The sequence below is a fragment of the Procambarus clarkii genome, chromosome 60 (assembly GCF_040958095.1).
Source record: "Procambarus clarkii isolate CNS0578487 chromosome 60, FALCON_Pclarkii_2.0, whole genome shotgun sequence".
In the NCBI taxonomy this organism is placed as follows: Eukaryota; Metazoa; Arthropoda; class Malacostraca; order Decapoda; family Cambaridae; genus Procambarus; species Procambarus clarkii.
This window is the reverse complement of record NC_091209.1, coordinates 30,748,277-30,763,491: the sequence shown is the minus strand read 5'-3', so window position 1 is coordinate 30,763,491 and position 15,215 is coordinate 30,748,277.

Here is a 15,215-nt window from a genome sequence, read left to right as displayed (position 1 = left end):
ACCACATCACTTCCTAGTGCATGCTATTTACTAACTACTCTGACACTGAAAAAGTTCTTTCTAATGTCTCTGTGACTCACTTGGGTACTCAGCTTCCACCTGTGTCCCCTAGTGCGTGTAACACCCGTGTTAAATAATCCATCCTGGTCTACCCCTGTAAATTCCCCTGAAAATTTGGTATATGTGGTGATCATATTTCCCAGAGCTCTCCTGTCTTCCAGCGACGTGAGGTACAGTTCACGCACCCTTTCCTCGTAACTCATGCCTCTTAGTTCTGGGACTAGCCTAGTGGCATACATATAATAAAGTATCATTTTTCCAGATTCGTCTTGTGCTTGACAAGGTACTGGCTCCATGCTGGGGCCGCATACTCCAGGATTGGTCTTACATATGTGGTGTACAAGATTATGAAGATAAACCTTACTCAATTTCCAGAAGGATGTTCTGATGTTAGCCAGCCTTGCATACGCCGCTGATGTTATTTTTTTGAGTAGGGTTTCAGGAGACAGGTTTGGTGTGATATCCACTCGTAGATCTTTATCTCTGTCCGTTTCATGAAGGACTTCATCTCCCATTTGGTATCCGGTGTCTCGCCTCCTATATCCTCCGCCTAGTTTCATCATCTTGCATTTATTTACTTGGGTTGAATTTTAGTAGCCATTTGTTGGATCGTGCCTTCAGTGTGTCTAGGTCGTCTTGTAGCTTTATACTATCTCCTTATGTCTTAATCCTCATAATTTTTGCATCATCAGCAAATATAGAGAGGAAGGAGTCTATTCCTTATGGGAGATCATTTACTTATATCTGAAACAGTATAGGTCCAAGGACTGATCCCTAAGGGACTCCACTGGTGACGCCTCGCCTCTCCGAGACTGTGACTCGCTGTCATGTGTTGATTAAGTACTCCCTTATCCAGTGGAGAACCTGCCCTTACATCGGATGTTTACAGCAATGACTTCGGTCTTATTTCCCTATCATACATAGTTTTAAAATTATGAATAGAATTTTCTTCCACAACCTGCTCCTTCAGTGCATTCCATTTTTCCACTACTCTCACGCTAAAAGAAAACTTCCTAACATCTCTGACTCATCTGAATATGCAGCTTCCACCCATGTCCCCTCGTTCTGTTACTATTCCATGTGAACATTTCGTCTATGTTCACTCTGTCAATTCCCTAGAGTATTTTATATTTTATATGTTCCTAACATATCCCCCCCTCTCCCTTCTCCTTTCTAGTCTCGTAAGGCTCAGTTTCTTCAGGCGCTCTTCATACCCCATCACTCGTAACGCTGGGACGAGTCTCGTTGCAAACTTCTGAACCTTTTCCAGTTTCCTTAAGTGTTTCTTCAGATGGGGACTCTATGATGAGGCGGCATACGCTAAGACTGGCCTCACGTAGGCAGTGTAAAGTGCCCTAAATGCCTCCTTACTTAGGTTTCTGAATGATGTTCTCACTTTTGCCAGTGTAGAGTATGCTGCTGTCGTTATAATATTTATATGGGCCTCAGGAGGTAGATTGGGTGTTACGTCCACCCCCAGGTCTCTTTCGCGCATCGTCACAGGTAGGCTGTTCCCCTTCATTGTATACTGTCCCTTTGGTCTCCTATCTCCTAGTCCCATTTCCATAACTTTACATTTGCTCGTGTTGAACTCCAGTAGCCATTTCCTTGACCATCTCTGCAACCTGTTCAAATCCTCTTGGAGGATCCTACAATCCTCATCTGTCACAACCCATCTCATCAACTTTGCATCATAAGCGAACATCGACTTGTAGGACTCTAATGTAAACATGTCGTCAACATATATTACAAATAGAATTGGTCCCAGCACCGATCCTTGAGGTACTCCACTCGTTACTGTTTGCCAGTCCGACTTCTCGCCCCTTACCGTAACTCTTTGGCTTCTTCCTATTAGGTAGTTCCTTATCCATACTAGGGCCTTTCCTCCCACCCCCGCCTGCCTCTCGAGCTTGAACAGCAGTCTCATTTGCGGTACTGTATCAAAGGCTTTCTGGCAGTCCAGAAATATGCAGTCTGGCCAATCTTCTCTGTCCTGTCTTATCCTCGTTATTTTATCATAGAATTCGAAAAGGTTTGTTAGGCAAGATTTCCCTTTCCAGAACCCACGTTGAAGTTTGTTTACAAACCTAACGTTCTCCAGGTGTGCAACAAGTCTTAGCCTAATTATTTTTTCAAGTATTTTACAGGGGATGCTTGTCAATGATACAGGTCTATAGTTGCCTCCTCCGTATTACCTTTCTTGAAAATCGATACAATATTTGTCCTCTTCCAGCAATATGGCAATTCTCCCAACATAAGTGATTCATTAAAGATCATTGCCAGAGGCACGCTGAGGGCCTGAGCTGCCTCTTTTAGTAACTACGGTGATACTTTGTCTGGTCCAACCGCCTTAGTTGCATCCAGTGTTGTCAACTGTTTCATTACCTCCTCTGCTGTCACCTCTATATCTGATTGTCTTTTATCTAGGTTAATCTCTTCTAACAATGGGAGCTGCTCAGGCTCGGTTGTGAACACTCCATGGAAACTTGCATTCAGTGCCTAGCAGATTTCCTTGTCACTTTCTGTATATGCCCCTTCTGTTTTTCTTAGTCTTGTCACTTGGTCGTTCACTTACATTTTTCTTCTTATATAGCTGTGTAGTAATTTTGGTTGTTTTTTCGCTTTGATCGCAATATCGTTCTCATAATTTCTTTCTGATGCTCTTATGTTAATATAATCGTTCCTAGCTCTGTTGCATCTGATCCTGGTGTCCTCTGTCCTTTGTCTTCTGTACTTCCTCCACTCCCGCCTGCTGGCCATTTTTGCTTCCTGACACTGTCTATTAAACCATGGGTTATTATATTCCTTCTTATTTTTTCCCTTTACTGTTGGTATAAATCTCTCTTCGGCCTCCTGGCATTTCTGTATGACTAGGTCCATCATATCTTGGACTGTTTTTCCTCTAATTTCTTCTTCCCACTGCACTTCTCCCAGATAGTCCCTTTTCCTCCTGTAGTCCCCTTTCCTGTAGTCAACTCTCTTTTCCCAGACCTCTTGTCCCTTGGTCGCAAGTTTGAATTCTATCATGTAGTCAAAGACTAGGACACAATGGTCACTGGCCCCTAGAGATATTTCATGTTCCAAATTCTCGATGTCTTCTACGTTCTGGGTGAAAATCCGGTCTAGTAGGCTCGGTGCATCTCCTCCTCTTTCCCTTGTGTCTTCCTTCACATGTTGTGTTAGGAAATTCCTGTCTATAACATCTACTAACTTGGCTCCCCACGTTTCTTCCCCTCCATTGGGATTCCTTGATTTCAAATTTATCTCACCATGATTTAGGTCCCCCATGACCAGCAATTTCGCTCTCATTCTGTGAGCTAATGTTGCTGCCCTCTGCAGTTCATCTAAGTTCAGTCTTCTACTGTTTGGTGGATAATTGTAGATTACCAAAATCATAATCTTCCTCCCATCTACTGTCAGAGTTCCATGTATGGAGCTTGTGCTCTCATTGGTTCCCCGATTTCCCAGGTCTTCAAACTTCCATTTCTTCTTTATTAGGAGTACCACTCCCCCTCCCTGTCTCTGTGTCCTCTCCTTTTCTTATCACCTGGTACCCCTCTGGAAAGATTACATCCGAGATCATGCCATTTATTTTAGTTTCCACTATTGCAACTATGTCCGGATCTGCCTCACTAACTCTTTTATCTCTTCTGCTTTATTAAATACCCCATCAGCATTGGTGTGCCAAACCTTGAGACTCTTCTTGGAAACTCTGGTATGAGAGTTCACTTTCTCTTGGGGTCTGGGGGGGGGGGTGAATGGGGGCTGGGGGGATCCGGGGAGTGTATGGGGGTGAATGGGGTCTGGAGCTGTGAGCAGGAACTGCGGCATGATCTCCCGCACTACATCACCGAATGCCTAGTTATTAGACCTTTCAGACCAGTTTGCATGAGGTACCTGGAGCTTTGCAATTACTTTATTCACTCTCGTATTCTTGAAGATATCCTCATTGTACCAAAAATTTGCCAGTGGAGGCTACTAAACATATGGTCCTGTATGACTAACCACCCTGCGAGATGGGGACTTGTATTACCACTGCTACCTTATTCACTCTTGTGTTGATGATATCCTCAAAATGCTTCCGGAGTCTGCCAATGCAGACCGCTTATCACATGCTTCTGTATGACTAACCATCCTGTGTGATGGTTTTTTTTAGCATCACCTAGTTAGTTTTTTTGACACACTGTACTCCACTTCATATAGTCTAGGGTAGCTGCGCTAATGCAAATGTACCTCATGTATTAATTTAAAAAAATGGAGGGGTGATTGGGGTGGGGGGGGGGGGGGGGACGAGTGGTGGCTGTGCATCTAGAAAGGTAGGTTGGAAGGTCTGGAGTAGTAGGGCCTTGGTAGGTAGGTCTGGAATAGGAAAGGCATACTGGGTCTGAAAATTAGGGAGGGTCTGATAGGCACAGGGGGTGGGGGGGGAAGGAGGGTTTGAGAGGTAGCGTGAGGATGAGAGTCAGATAGAGGTTGACAGGTTGGGGGGGGGGAGAAGGATAGAGGGGGGTGGGGGAAGAGGGGAGGATGGAGCATGGATAGTGAGAGTGGCAGATAGGTTGTATTAGTCAGGGGGAACTCTGGGGTATGTGTGGCATTGGGGCAGAAGGGGGGGGGGGGAAGTTGAAATGTAGGAAGAGGTTGGCGTGCTCCCCCCGTCCCCCACGGGGGGGTCCATGTGACCCCCTCCCCTTGTGAGGGGGGTCACATGGAAGAAGGAGGGGTGAGGCCTGACCGGGTTTTGGGGGTTGAGGGGTGAGGGGATCTTTGGAAAGTGGGATGAAGCAGATGGATATGATTGCATTGGGGTCAGAGGGGACAGGGGAGGTGTTGGGGAGATAAGCAGGGGGATGGGAAGGCAGGTTTGGGGAGTGTGTCTTGGGAAGCAGTTGTGGGCTTGTGAGGGAATCTAGATTCCCTCAGCTAGTTTTCCTAGTTTCTAGATTAGGCTAGTCGCTCTAGAAACTGAAGCTTTCAAAATAACATATACTTGTGGGGTGTTGAATGAAAGCTTATGTGAAGGACTGTCGGTTGGGACTGGTCAGAAGTCTGTGATTTCTCTGTAGAGAGAATTACAGAGATTTGCATGTTTCTGTGAAATAAGAATGTATGGTATGAGAGGGTACTTGACTAAAACTGTTAGAGGTGGGGGGAAGAGTGGAGTGAACGTTGCCCCCCCCCCCAACATGTAAGACAGTACGCCACTGTCTTTTAGGCCTCCCCCTCCTTGTGACGTCATGGGACGCTCGAGGGTGGTGAGGCTGTGATTGGAGTAGGCAAGTGTGCTCCAAGCCGAGTTTTGGCGCGAAGAGCTGTGATTGGGAGCGGCAGGAGGGAGCCGTGCCGGCTTTGGGCTGATTGGTCAAGACAAAGTAAGGGAGGAGGTAGGGTATTTGAGTTTCCCTGCCCGCCAGGGAGTCAGTTTGAATTGGGCGGCAAGCGGAGGAAGAAGTGTCTGGTGGAGGTGGCAGGCCGGCCACCTCCACCCCACGTTAATCGCTTCTGTCGTCCAAATTACTCATCGAATATGGCACTCCTGCCATCAGGGGTTGTGTCAAGGCCCAATTGCCGTGAATTGGGGTCAAGGATTTACCGAAGGAACAGTAAAAAGCTAAAGAGACAGTTGACAGTGTCCACCCATGAGGCAGCTGGCAGAGCCTCATGGTGCAACAGGTGGTTGAATAACCTGTCTAGTGTGGTTGGACAATTAGCGGAAATCAGACAGGGCCTCCTAGTGTAATTGTGGTAAGATTACAGGCCCCTGTGGGACTTCGAATTCCACCCTGTTGGTCCGACCGGTGGTGACGCCGCCGGCCATTGTCACCCCAGTGTAGAGCAAGGCAGGCTCTGGTTTGCTGGAGATGTGGGCGATTCCTCAACCACGTGTGTATGCCCGGGGGCCACCCCGGCCACCCGCCGCATGGCCCGGCCACCCCACCCGCCTGCTTGCGCGCCGGCCACCCACCCAGGCCACCCGCGCGGCCAAACCCCACCCCACCCCGCGCGCCAGCTCAGCCGGGTGGGGTGCTATGACGTCATGCGCTACCCGTGGCCACCCCCTTCGGGCCACGCGGTGGCCACATGCCTTGGCCACTTTCCCGGGACAGCCTAGGGCCACATCTTGTCGACACATGAGGAGCAAGCAAGCTAAGTGTTGACAGCTAGTGTGGTAGTGACCTGGGAAGTGAGTAAAAAAAATAAGGAAAGACGTGAGTACTATTATCATTCTGTACAGTGTGATGAGTACCGGTGGAAATTCCCGGTAAGAGTTATCTCAGAGCCTCTCCAGGCTAGAGAAGCAGCTGAGTGACAGCTGTCAGTAGGGTCCAGGTGATTGATAGGGCGGTACCTGGAGATAGAGGTTATACACGGGACCACACTGTAGTATCATAATGTATATATGAAGTAGACTGACTAGAGTATGTAACCAGTCAGTGTAGAGATTTACCATATAAGTGATCCAGCCTGTCGATTCTATATAATCGTTCAGACTGGATTAATGCCATAGAGTACCGTAAAATTGTAATCATTAGAGATAGGCAGGCCCGGTTGCAGGGATATCAGTGGGTAACCCTGAGGTCTGTGTAGTTAGTTACATTTACCTGATGATATAATTTTCATTGATTATGTGAATGCCATTTCTATGTGTTCATTTGCATGTTTCTGTACTGTGTTGTGTGGTAAGTCAGTAGATGTGATTGCTGACTGATTGCCTAATGATGTCATTAGCATGTGGGGTATGCTGACGGCATCATTATGTTGCAGGTTTGTGCAGTGTTGTTATCAGTTTATACGATATTATTGCTGCCCTATGAACTGTGTTGAGGGTTTAAGGGACCTCTAGGATTATTCAGGGGAATTCACAGTGCTTAATGAGAGCAGGCAATTGATGGGTTAATTGCCTTGCTGAGGTAAGTGTGTGTTCACAGTAGTCCTTTGCAACGGGTGCAAGATAAGGGGGGGGGCAGTAATATTGGTATACTCTTGTGTGTTGCACAACCGTGTGTCATTATTGTGTGGGCACAGTAATTAGGGAGTTGCAGTAGCCGCAACCGGATGTGGGCAGTGCATTTATGATGTTGCATGCCATTGTAGTGTGACCTATGTAACACTGGGGTTACTTTGTTTCTTTAAGTTGTGTTGAGGACTTAAGGATTCAGTGAGTTAATAATTGGGGAATTAACTGGATAAGGGGTGCACACTTATTGTGGAGTGAGTGAGAGTTGTTATGAGAGAGAACAGCGTTGAGCTTGAGTGAGATACGTCTCGGGAGCAATTAATTGTCCGTGTGACAACTAATTGACCACTCTAGCTAATTATGTAATAAGCCTTCTCATCATGAATTCACGTAGTGGGAGAGGATCTGTCAGAGGCTGTCAGTATTTGTGTTAACGTAATTTGCTCGAGATTAATTACCTTTCTGGGGTATAGCAATTAGTGGCTCAGGGTAATTAGTGGAGTAATTAACATTGGAGAGCTCCGATGACTCGGTAAAGCGAGGTCATGGAGCTAGCATTAATCGTTGTATTAATCATATCCTGTCTGAGGACAGTGGATTAGTGGCACATCTTGTTAATTAGGGGTAATTAACTCCTTTCCCGTGAATTCACAGTGTTTGATGAGACCTGCTTAGGCAGTGTGGAGTGAGACGTATTTATGGATGATTAATTATTGGTCCTCGTGACAGTTAATGAATTGCTCAGAATTAATTAGGGAATTAATTAGGGTAATTAACACACACTAGTAATTTTTTTACACAGACTGTTGAGAAGCTACCAAGTTAGGGTAGGCTTAGTTAACGTAACTCAATGGGGATGTAATTAGTGGTCCGTTTGACCTTAATTGAGAATTACTCACTGAATACTTGCTAGGAGTCAAGTGTGATGTAATATAAGTTTGAGTTATTGTTAACAAGAAAGACAAGTGTTAAAGATTAACGTAGAGTATCATCATGTTGTTGTCTAGTGCGAGACAATTGTTTGTAATTACCGTAGTACTTTGTTGCTGACTGCTGCGATCAGTCAATTAACGTAATTAATCACTTAAGGCAATTTCTTTTGGTTGTCGTCTGGTGACGAGAGTAGAGTCATCTAGGGATCTGTGGAGCTGTGTCCCAGAATCCCGCCTTGCCTGTCTTTATTACTGTTTACAACAGGGCAACTTCTTGTAGGGAGTTGCAAAGAGTGTTCACACTGGGTTGTGATAGGGGGGGTCACTGTTGGACTACCTGCCTAGTTACGTGGGTCTCTCCTGGGGGGCGGGAGGACCCCTAAGTTTGTGATTATAGTAGCTGTCAGGGAAACCGAGACACTATTGATTGCATGCTTGTGTCTTCAGTGGATATCCTTCATTTGTTCAGTTAGTTCATGTTGTCAGCCCGAAGTGTCAGCAAGATGGAGCCTGCTGTCACTTCTCGAGGGGCTGTTGAATAGCCGTTATTGATGTACAATAACGTAACCATTCGCTGTGGTGTAACTTAGTCTGTGATATTTTTCTTTGTTTTGCAATATTGCGTCATCAGTGGGCACACCTGTGTTCAGGTTAGTTCAATATGCAGCCGCACAGCAAGGGTTGCTATTTAGCTGTTTGTTATCGTGCCACTGGATGGACATTAACGTAACATAAACTCGGTAATGTAGTAGTTAGTCTCTTGTTATTAATAAATTGTTATGTTATAGAAAACGGTCTTTGATGTCAACCCTTCAACCATATTATTCCACCATATTTCTGCATATTATTAAATGTTGATGTGATCTTGATATGACGGCTGTTCTTGGGAATTCGAATTCCAATTCATAGCGCCACATCAAATATAAATGTTTGATTGTGAGAACCCGTCGGTTACCCTTTATTAGTTTCAACGTCCTGTTTAACTAGGAGGAGCCAGCGGCCTATTGTGGACAGGTTTTCACCCTTGGTGGTGGAGGCCTGGCGGTTTGCTCCCGCTTTTCCTTTATCTATTGGACTCATGCTTAACTGCCGTGAGCAGCCTTTAAACTTGTAGTCCACCTCCTAAGGGAGGTAGGCGTAGAAAAAAATCTCACAGGGCTGGTTAGCAAGAGTGGTGTGGGTAACTACGTTCACATGGGAGGAGTTGTGTCGTGCCGTGTGTACTCGCCTAATTGTGCTTGCAGCGGTTGAGCTTTGTCTATTTGGTCCCGCCTCTCAACCTTCAATCTACTTGTGTACAGAATTCTGAGCTCCTCAAGCTCCATCATATCTACATTAGAAACTGTGTATGGGGTCAGTCTCCACCACATCACTTCCTTGTGTGTTCCATTTACTAACTATTCTGACGCTGAATTTTTTTTTATTAATGTCTCTGTGGCTCAATGGGTACTCAGCTTCCAGCTGTGTCCACTTGTGCGTGTACCACCCGTGTTAAATTATCCATCCTTATCTACCCTGTCAATTCCTCTGAGAATTTTATCTGTGGTGATCATGTTTCCTCGAGCTCTTCTGTCTTCCAGCGACGTGAGGTTCTGACGTTCCCTCAGCCTTTCCTTGTAACTCATGCCACTTAGTTCTAGGACTAGCCTAGTGGCATACCTCTGAGCTTTTCCCAGCTTCGTCTTGTGCTTGACAAGGTACGGGCTCCATGCTGGGGCTGCATACCCCAGGATTGACCTTACATATGAGGTATACAAGGTTTCTGAAAGATTTCTTACACAAGGTTTCTGAAAGCAGTTCTTATGTTAGGCAGCCTCGCATACGCCGCTGATGTTATTCTTTTGATGTGGGCTTCAGGAGACAGGTTTGTGGTGATATCAACTCCTAAGTCTTTCTTTCAGGAACAGTTTAGGTCCAAGAACTGATCCCTGTAGGACTACATTGGTGACGCCTCGCCACTCTGAGACTTCATCCCTCACAGTGGCTCGCTGTCTTCTGTTGCTTAGGTACTCCCTTATCCAGTGGAGTACCATCCCTTTCACTCCAGCCTGCATCTCCAGTTTGTGCACTAGTCTCTTATGTGATACTGTCTCATAGGTTTTCTGGCAATTCAAAAATATGAAGTCTGCCCATCCCTCTCTTTCTTGCCTGTAATTTTTTAGCCTGGTCATAGAATTCAATCAAACCTTTGAGGAATGATCTGCCATCCCTGAACCCATGTTGATGCTGTTACAAAGTTCTTCCGCTCCAGATGTTCCACTACCTTTTTTCGCACAATCTTCTCCATCAGCTTTCATGGTATGCAGGTTAGAGACACTGGCCTGTAGTTCAGTGCCTCCTGTCTATCCCCCTTGTATATCGGGACTACATTAGCCGTCTTCCAAATCTACAAGGCAAATCACACATAATCTACTGTGTTTTGTTTATAAAGTGTTTATAAAGTTATTTATTATTTCCTCCCTTAAATCTCTCTTGCCCTTTCTTCACAACACCACAAAATACCTTTTGTTTCCCTCAATATTATTTCCAAATATTTATCCTAAATAAAAACAAGAAATGAGATTAATAATCTAATCAATTTCTCTGGCAGAAAAGCTTTTCATTTCGCGTGAAATTTCCTGGCACGCGATTCCGTTGTGTTGTGATGGCGTCCATGAGGCGGGTGTTGTGTGGGGGAGGAGAAAGGAGTATTGGGAGACGCCGCCACCACGAGTCGTATCACAGCTGTGAAGGACATCCAATATCCTGCGGGAATGGGGTTAGCCAGACCTTGTTTAAGGCGGTAATCAAGAGACATCCGGATTTGGATCGTGATACAACGGGTATATTGCAGCCTCAGTTCTCTCTAGCTTATTTTCTCTTCAAGTTAGATTAAGAGAATTTCATAAGGCAAAAATGTTGCTTGAGACGTCCGTCTAGCAGATTAATGAGACAAGGAGGAGGGAGGGGAACTATCAGGAGAAAACGCAAATTCATTACGACAGCACTGGGAAGGGGTCAGGATAAGGATTTGGGATGGGACGGGAGAGGGAAGGAATGATGCCCAACCACTTGTGGACGGTCGGGGATTGACAAGGAGAACTCTGCTACTTGACGAATAAGGGATGTTACGGCCCTCTCGGGACGCAACGGGGTCCTTACTCTGAAGTTGTCAGAGGAAGATATATATATCCGTTCCCAAGCCAGTAGTGGCTATCAAGGGATGAGATCCGTGACGCAAATAACTTAAAGGGAGTAGGGAAAGAAAGCTAAGAACTTAATATTATAATTATTACCATCACCGATTAAATATAGAAAATAAAAGAGTGCACAAGGGGGAGGGGTATTAACACTAGACAAGGGGATTATTCACAATATAGTCTTCTGCTGAAGACTCTGGATCCAGAAGCTAGGTGTTGAGTCCTCGGTGCTTTCTTCGTGGCCCCACAACGAATTCTCCAAAGAAGTTGAGCCTACCCTGGCCACAGGTCAGCCAAAACACAGGTCCACTGGGGGCACCGCCGTGGAGGTGCCCCCAGTGGGCACCTCCACGGCATCAGGGGGAAGGAGGGCAGCCATTGTTGTGTCACCTCCGAGACGTGTGGAGCAAATTCGGCTCCTATCATATCTGGACAATGTCGGCCAGTAACGTCAATAGTATGGAGTGTTAAACAGCCATTGTTTATACTGAGACCAGAGGCTCACACGGGAGCAAATTCGGCTCCTGTTAATTTTACTTGGACGAAGTGTTATGGAAATCAAAGGTCTACCATTATCAACACGCTGTCTACAAATTCAAGTTAAGTGTCTATCCGAAACCCGTTTATCATTCATTTATGGCCATTAATGTCAGGATATAGGGTGATCCGGTTAGAGCACGTGGAAGCCTCAAACTAAAGGTAATTAAGCCAGGTCTTTATTGTTCCATGTACTGTATAGTGTTTTCTCTGATATAGCCTGTCATATATAGGATTCTGGCTTCACAGCTAGCGCACTTTTGACAGGTCAAGACGAGGAAGATTTTGTGCACCAGTTACTGGGTGATGGAAGCTACCTCAAAGAGGATAATTTGGTGTCTACATCCTAGTTATACCTGGTGGACTAACCTGCTGTACTATAAGATAAGGAACCTCTTCAATGTATGTAGTTAATTCTGTAGTTTGATTGGCTGCATACATATAAATATAAACCCCCCTAATGTGTAGAGGATCGATTTGTGAGATTATGAGATTATTGCAGAAATACAGTCCACTTATCATTATACAAATTGCTATCGAAGTATATAAATTAACGTAAATATAAATTCATATAAATTAAATAAATATAAATCTCACAGGTCGGTTCCCACAAAAGCGTCAGTAATTACAAAAGCGCACAAGGAGCACAATAAACCAAGGGTAAATTATAAACAGGAATACACATACAAAAAAACACATACAAAAATAACACAAACGCAAACCACACGCACCATGCGCCGCACCACACAACAGTAGACTACACATGCACCATGTGCCACACCACACAACAGTAGACTATACACGCACCATGCGCCACACCACACAACAGCAGACAACACACACACCATGCGCCACACCACACAACAGCAGATAACACACACACCATGCGCCACACCACACAACAGCAGACAACATACGCACCATGCGCCACACCACACAACAGCAGACAACACACGCACCATGCGCCACACCACACAACAGCAGACAACACACGCACCATGCGCCACACCACACAACAGCAGACAACACACACACCATGCGCCACACCACACAACAGCAGACAACACACGCACCATGCGCCACACCACACAACAGTAGACTACACACGCACCATGCGCCACACCACACAACAGTAGACAACACACGCACCATGCGCCACACCACACAACAGCAGACAACACACGCACCATGCGCCACACCACACAACAGTAGACTACACACGCACCATGCGCCACACCACACAACAGCAGACAACACACGCACCATGCGCCACACCACACAACAGTAGACTACACACGCACCATGCGCCACACCACACAACAGCAGACAACACACCACAGAATCGAGAACACAATAACAAACATGTTAATATAACACTGTAAATACAACATAGTAAGTAAATGCAGGAAAATAACAAAGGAATACAACAAAACAATACACAGCACAGTACATAAAATAAAGGAAACAGAAAACATTAGCATTATATAGTAAAATAACATAGTAAAAAATAAAGTAATCGGTATAGTACAAACCGACATTGGAACATATAACACAGTAAAATGACACAGATAACAAACAAAGTGTAAAAAAGCATAAACACACAAACAAACAACACATGCCACCCATACGGGGCGTGCCAACAGGAACCATAATGAAAAGCACATAACACAAGGCAGCAAGACAAATTGACAATGAACACAAGCATACAAAAAACACACAACAATGGAACACATACGAGACAAACACAGCCACCCAGCACACAAACCCGACCCCTACAGACAGAGGACGGCCAGCCACCAAGCAGAAAAAACACCCAGGCACCGGACACATCAGGAGAGAGACAGACATGCCACGCAACACCACAACACACCCATACCCACCCACACACAAACAAAACCCTACCACACAAGGTAACCAAGCAAACCTCAGCACACACAAAACCCCAAAGACAACCAAACACAGACCCCCCAAACTCCCTCCCACCAGAGGGAACCGAACCAGAGGAACACGCACACACACAACCACACCCACAGGAACCCACCACCTACACCAACGCAGCACCCCGGACATACTCGACCGTGAACCAAGCATCAAAAACCCTAGGAAAGGAGCGACGCAACCACCACATAGTATAAGACAGACGACCTTTCAAAAAGCCCAAAATCCTCCCCACCCCATACCCCTCCATCCTACCAACCCATAAACAAAAAATATAGTCCGCTAACAACACCCCGAGCGTGTTACGCACCCGCCTGGAGCCCCGAGGGAACGAAAAAAACAAAAACCGCAATAAGTCGACCTGCACCCCTGGACCACAAAAGGCTGCAATGACATCCCGCAACCACCCAACCAAACCCTGAACCCGCGCACAAAAATAAAAGATGTGCAACTGAGTCTCACGTCCCCCACAATGAACACAACTATCAGAGGCGACCAAACCCAACATAAAGAGCCTCGCATTCGTAGCCAAAGACTCATGCAAATATCGAAAACCCAACTCACGCGTCCGTGGCGCAATACACGGCCCACTCAACGCCTCCCACACATTCCCCCAGTCGAAACAAGGGTACAAACTTTCGACCCTGGGAGGCACCCGAGAGGCAAGCGCCCCATACACCTCCCGACAACCAAAAGAGACAAACCCAGGAAATCGACAAAGCGCCCGAAGGATCAAAACCGCCCACGAATACACTGGAGGCGTATACAGGGCCACCTCCTGGCAATGATCCAGATCAAGCAAAAAACTAAACCTCATAGAGCAGTAAAACAACCCCAAGGAGTTTAACCCACCCCCTAACACCAAACTCCTCCGAACCGACCCCCAAAACAAAGCCAACGCCTTCACATAGACATCAGCAATACCAATTCCACCTTCTGACACCTTAAGACATAACGTAGATCGACGAACCGGATGATACCGGCCACACCACACATAACGATACACCAAACCCTCCAGAGCGCGAGCCTTCCGCCGATCCAACGGAAAACACTGCGCAACAAACCAGACCCGCGACAAAACCTTACAAGACACGACAATCGCCCGCTGGTAAATAGTCAGGGCCCGTTGCGACAACATCCCCACAGCTACGCCCACCCCCCGTCACTCTCTTAATTGGTCGTTCATCCCTCAGTGTTATTACACGTGTATTCCACCTTTTTCGTCCCTAGAATATTTCTCAATTACGACAGATCATCATTTTGGTACCCTGGTACTTTGGTTTGTCTTCTGCAATCCGACCAAAGGAGGATAAAGAGGGCCATAGTTCCTCTAGCACGGACTACGCTGTTGAATTGGGACCTCAACAGCAGTTCTCGTCACCAGTGGACACTCGCACCCCTACACGTCGGTCAGGGATGATGATATTTACTCAGGTATGGAATTGGCTTTCTTTTTCAGAGCACAAAGAACGCTAATTCTGTAAGTATCATTTAGTTAAGTAGGAAACCCCTTGCTTCTGTCCTATAGAGACCCGGCAAGGTATCCCTACATTCTTGGACTACCCTTTCACTTTTAAAACAATTTAAAGTTTCATTTGTTTTTGAAACTAT